Source organism: Mustelus asterias, chromosome 7, assembly GCF_964213995.1.
Source record: "Mustelus asterias chromosome 7, sMusAst1.hap1.1, whole genome shotgun sequence".
NCBI classification, from domain to species: domain Eukaryota; kingdom Metazoa; phylum Chordata; class Chondrichthyes; order Carcharhiniformes; family Triakidae; genus Mustelus; species Mustelus asterias.
Window position 1 is genome coordinate 85297954 of NC_135807.1, and position 6170 is coordinate 85304123.

At 42.3% G+C, this 6170-nt stretch overlaps 1 pseudogene; it reads left to right on the plus strand.

Annotated features, from left to right (window-relative positions):
• The first annotated feature begins 1406 nt into the window (after positions 1-1406).
• LOC144496191 (U2 spliceosomal RNA) lies at positions 1407-1616 on the plus strand (annotated as a pseudogene).
• Positions 1617-6170: the final 4554 nt, after the last annotated feature.

Consider the following 6170-nt stretch of genomic DNA (forward strand, 5'->3'; position numbering starts at 1 on the left):
CACAGGATTGCCGATTATCTTTTAAGAGAAGAATAAAATATTTATTAAACATGAAAAAATTAACTATAATACATTGCACCTTCACCCCAGCTATACCTTAGCATGCATATTCAGATTTATAAGGATTGCACAAGTTGCAAAATATATTAGATATTCTAATGTTCTCAGTACACAGTGCACCTAAACTAATAGGCAAAATATGATCAGCCAAATAACAGTCCATATCACATCAGCACTGAAACTCATACATGGAGTTGCTCAATTGTGTGCTAGGCAGGGCATTAGCCATGCCTCTGCTTCCATTGTAAATTCCATTATGGGGGGCAATTCTCCCAAAAAAATTCTAAGTGCATAAAAACTGGAGTAAATCATGCTGCTTTTTTCAGCAGGAGTTTCAAAATCTCCCACACTCTGCACACTGCAGAGTGCACTACCGGGAATCACTCCAGAAATCAGTGGGTGGGGCCTTTTCCTGCTGGAGAGGTTGGCAGCATAGCGCTGAGCGGGCCACTGCGCATGCGCCAATCTGTCAGCGCCTAGATCGGCACATGTACAGTGGTCCCTGTCTGCTGGCCTCCCGATTGCTGGCCAGCTCAACCGCTGGCCAGCCCCGCAACCCCAGCATCGCTGGCCATGCAACACCCCCCCCCCCCCCCCCCCCACCTCCCCATGCCCGATCGCTGGCTCCCGAACATGCGTGGGCCAACCTCGATCTCCCACCAACCACCCCCCTCTCTCCCGGCAGCCCCAATCTCCTCCCCCCACCCCCGCAGTGCCGTCCCCCCACAAACACCCCTCCCCTCCCACCCCGATGGCTAATCCTGAACATTGGCCTCCTTCCTTTTCCCACCTGGAGATTTCAGTCCTGGGCCTGCGAATTGAATTTAAATTAGATTCAAATTAGCTCTTGAATATATTAGCTAGCTCCACGCCAATTTCTGGCATGGAGCCGACAGCGCCAGAAATCTGACACTGGAAGACATGCAAAGGCTGTGGCGCCCAGCGGGGAGCCCACAAAACAGCCTCCGCTCGAGTCTCCTGGCCAGCTGCACTAAAAAAGCAGCGCAGTGGGATGGGAGAATCGCCCCCTTGGTCTCTAATCAGATTCATTGCTCTTCTTAGTATTCTTTTACTAATTATATGCCTATAGAAAACGTTTGGATTCCCTTTAATATGAGTCTCTTCTCATTGTCTCTCTTATTTCACTTTTCACTTCCCTTCAGAACTTTCTAAATTCAGCCTGATTCTCACTTGAATTACCAGTCTGACATCCGCACCCTTTTTTGACTTTATCTTATTCTGTATCTCTTTCACTATCTGGTAAGTTCTGGTTTTGTTTGCCTATCTTTCCCCCTCATGGGAATGTAGCTTAACTGTACCTTAACCATTTTCTCTTTCCATGGCTACTCGCTTCTCGGCCTTTTGGCTAAGATCAAGTGTAGTATGGAGAGGATGCTGCGCTTGGTTGAGGTCATTAGGTTACATTCAAGCTTCATATTCATATGAAGCAATTTTTAAAAGCGGCATCTCGGCCTTTTGGCTAAGATGCAAATGAGATCAAGCCTTGGAGGAGGAAACCTCCCCCTCCTCCAATCAGCTTGGCTCATGTAGATCAGGCCCAAGACAGGTGTGAAGGCCCTGTCTTGTCAGCTTGGATCGGAAATGTCTCAACTTGTTGAGACTCTGAATTGGACTTGATTTGATTAAATTGGAATAAAAATACTCAAAAGCTTATATGGCATGGTTACTGTTCTCTACATTTCCTCTATAGATACTTGACCAATCTCATTCCATAGAACCAGATCCAACTATTCCGCCTTCCCCATTGGCTGGAAACATATTACTTAAGATAATCCTCCTGAACAAACTTCGTTCCTCTTTCTGCTCTTTACATCAGTATGATGCCAATCGATATTAGGATAATTAAAGCTCTCCCTTTATCATTGCTTTAGAGTTCTTGTACCTCTTTGCAGTTTCCCCGTAAATCTGCTCCTCTATATCTTTCCCACTAGTTGGTGGCTTATAGCATATAAGAAGTAATGTTATTATATTGTTATTTTTTAAAACTCTAACCAGATAGATTCTGTACTCGATTCCTTTAGAATATCCGCTCTCCCTAGCATTGTAATATTCTCCTCTGCCACTCCACCTCTGCCCTTTCATTCCATGACCCATAACTTCGAAAGGCTAGTTATGGCACAAATCAATTCCAGCCTCCTGGACTATCTGGATCCACTGCAGTTTGCCTACCGCCACTACAGGTCCACAGCAGATGCCATCATCCCTGGCCCTGCACTCAACCCTGGAACACCTAGATAACAAAGACACCTATGTCAGACTCCTACTTATTGACTGCAGCTCAGTCTTCAACACCATTATTCCCACAAAACTCATCTCCAAACTCCGTGGCCTGGGCCTCGGCTCCTCCCTCTGTAACTGGATCCTGAACTTCCTAACTCACAGACCACAATCAGTAAGGATAGGCAACAACACCTCCTCCACCACCTTCAACACCGGTGCCCCACAAGGCTGTGTTTTCAGCCCCTACAATACTCCTTATACACCTATGACTGTGTGGCCAAACTGCCCTTCAATTCCATTTTCAAGTTTACTGACGACACCACTGTAGTGGGTCAGGTCTCAAACAATGACAAAATAGGGTAGAGGGATGAGATAGAGAATCTGGTGAAATGGTTCAATGACAATAATCTCTCCCTCAATGTCAGCAAAATGAAGGAGATTGTCATCGACTTCAGGAAGAATAAAGGAGAACATGCCCCTATCTACATCAACGGGGACAAAGTAGAAAGAATTGAGAGCTTCAAGTGTTTATGTGAACTGGTCCTGGACCTGTCATGGTCCCCCCATGCTGACACTATAGTTACGAAAGCCACCCACGCCTCTACTTTCTCAGAAGACTAAGGAAATTTGGCATGTCAGCTACGACTCTCACTAACTTTTACAGATGCACCATAAAAAGCATTCTTTCTGGTGGTATCACAGCTTGGTATGTCTCCTGCTCTGCCCAAGACAGCAAGAAACTACAAAAGATCGTGAATGTAGCCCAATCCATCACGCAAACCAGCCTTCCATCCAATGACTGTCTACACTTCCGTCTGCCTCGGCAAAGCAACCAGCATAATTAAGGACCCCACACACGCCGGACATTCTCTCTTCCACCTTCTTCCATCGGGAAAAAGATACAAAAGTCTGAGGTCACGTACCAACTGACTCAAGAACAGCTTCTTCCCTGCTGCCATCAGACTTTTGAATGCACCTATCTCACACTAAGGTGATCTTTCTCTACACCCTAGCTATGACTGTAACACTACATTCTGCACCCTCTCCTTTCCTTCTCTATGCACGGTATGCTTTGTCTGTATAGTGCGCAAGAAACAATACTTTTCACTGTATGCTAATACATGTGACAATAATAAATTAAATCAAATCAAACTTCCAAGTAGAGGCAGAAAGCCATGGGCTACCAAAAATAGTTGATTATCTTGCCCACTTGCCTGTGTTCAAAAATTGCGATTCAACTCCTGATGGGAGCAGCAGTGTTTGGCTTCAGCGTTACAATCTCTGCAGGCCCCAGCGTGGCACATGAGGACCCTAGCCATGCCCCCTTATGATGTGGCCAGACTGAGAATGCCCATTGAGATCTAACTTTTAAACAGGAGTTCATAGTGAAGACAGAGAAATCAAAAGGACTTCCTGCTATTATAAAGGTATGTTGAATTTTAGTTTTATGATTGAACGTGAGTATTATTTAATATGTATAAATGAACATCGGTTTTGTTACTTGTTTTAAATCTGTGAAATTACATTTTCAATCTGCATTATATTATTTTATAACTTTACATGTGCCATGCTTATATATGTTTGCATGTTTTCACTTGGAACTTGGAAACTGATAATGCAATTGGGAAGAAGAGAAGTCAGAACTTCTCAGACCGTGATCAGATATCCTAGTTCATGAGGATGAGTGAAAGAGAGTTCACATTTCGGGCCATGGAAAATCTAAACCACCATGTGTTTATCATTAGTATTATTCTGCCTTATTCACTTCATTTATGATTATCTCACATATAACTATTCTGTTTTGATGTTTCAATAAAGCATTTGTATAATTTCATATTTAAATGTTTTGTTTTAATGTTTCAATAAAGCATGAGTAGAATTTTGTAAAGCTTAATGGAAAACATTTATTAACAAAAATAATGTTATAAATACAAACACTGATACCATATTAACACAACTTAACATTCAATTTTAACACCTGATGTTTAATAACTATCTCAACTTTTCAAAATTTCTTGCAACAAAATATATTTTTCATCTTAACAAAAAATGAAATATTTTTCCACTTTAACACAATAATTCTGTTGTCTTTTTGTAAACAAAGAGGTAAGGGGGGGAGGGAGGAGGAAGGGAGGGATGGATGTAAAGGAGGGAAAGGAAGTCAGGGGAAAGGAAGGTAGGGGAGTGTTTGGACATATAAATTGTATATTTTACGAGCTCAATGTACAAAAGCAGCAGATGCCAAGTGATCTCAAACTGCCCTTGCATCACCTGGAGCCTGGACTTCCCCATCTGCACCACAGGAGGTATGTCTGCAACAGGCTCTATATTGTCCTCGCCCAGCTCCTCCATTTCTGTTGGCAAGTCATCTTCCGGGTGAATGTCACTGATGTCATGTTGAAAGAACTCAGACTCAAAAAAAATCAGTGCTGTCGCGAGCTTGATCTCTACTGTTAAGCAGTCTGGAAGTTAGATTTTGGTTTCCGGTCTTCCTTCAACATTTCACAAAGGTGTCCCATTGCATCCTTGCTGAAGCGCAGGCTCCTGGCACACATCACCTCTGACATAATTTCACATGATGTCCTTTGCTTCTACACTCTCACGAGTGCATAATTGATTTGCTTCCTTGAAAGGCGCAGATGTAGCCTGACTCTTCTCTCCTGATTTCTGTGCCTACGTTAAAACCTCAAAGGAACGTCAGTGATTTAAAGAATTTTAAGTGATTTTAAGCTAAAATTGAGAGGTTCCAATGGTAGTACGACATGATTCCAGATTTTCAACCTGCACAGGATTTTGCAATACCTGTCAGGAATATTTAGTACCCAGTCCTGCCATTTTGAGCCAGGTCTCCATTATCACCACACGTCATGTGCTTATGTGGTGACATAGTGGTTAGCACTGCTGTTTCACAGTGCCAGGGGGACCTGGGTTCAATTTCGGCCTCAGGTAACTGTGTGGAGTTTGCCCATTTTCCCCGTGTTTGCGGAAGTTTCCTCTGGGTGCTCCGGTTTCCTCCCACAGTCTGAAAGACGTGCTAGTTAGGTGCTTTGGCCATGCTAAATTATCCCTCAATGTACCCAACAGGCACCAGAGTGTGGTGACTAGGGGATTTTCACAGTAACTTGCATTGCAGTAATGCAAGCTTATTTGTGACACTAATAAATAAACTTTAAACTTTATTTGTGCCTACAGCTCACAAATGGTATTTACCGCCCTGCATATGTTTACATGTATGTTCAATACCACTTCCCTGGTGGTTGTAATTTTCCTGAGTTCCTCCCTCCGTTCCATTTCCTGATGTTACTTGTATCCTCTATCGTGAAGACAGATGCACAATACCGGTTTAATTCATCCGTCATAGCCCTGCATTCCATTACCAATTCCCCAGATGCACTTTCTATAGGACCAATGCTCTCTTTTCTTATTTAAAGATTCGAAAAACCTCTTACTGTCTATCTTTATATTACTGACTAGCTCTCTCTCACACTAGGTTTTTTTCCCTCTGTATCAATGTTTTTGTCATTCTTTAATGTTCTTTATAGTCTTTCCAATCTTCTGACCTGCCACTCTTTTTTGTGCAAATATATGTTTTTTCTTTAAGTTTAATACAGTATTTAATTTTTGTAGTTAACCACAGATGATGGGCTTTTAGAATTTTTCTTTTTCATTGAAATGTGTCCGCTCTGTAATATCCTTTTAAATATCTGCCACTGAACATCTGTAGATCTATCCCTTAGGCATATTTGCAAGTTCATTTTGGCTAGCTCCGCTTTCATGCTCTCATAATTGCTTGATTTAAGTTTAAAATACTAGTCTTTGACAATACTAAGCAGTTCCATATTGTATATAGAACAAGTTACTAGTTTCAT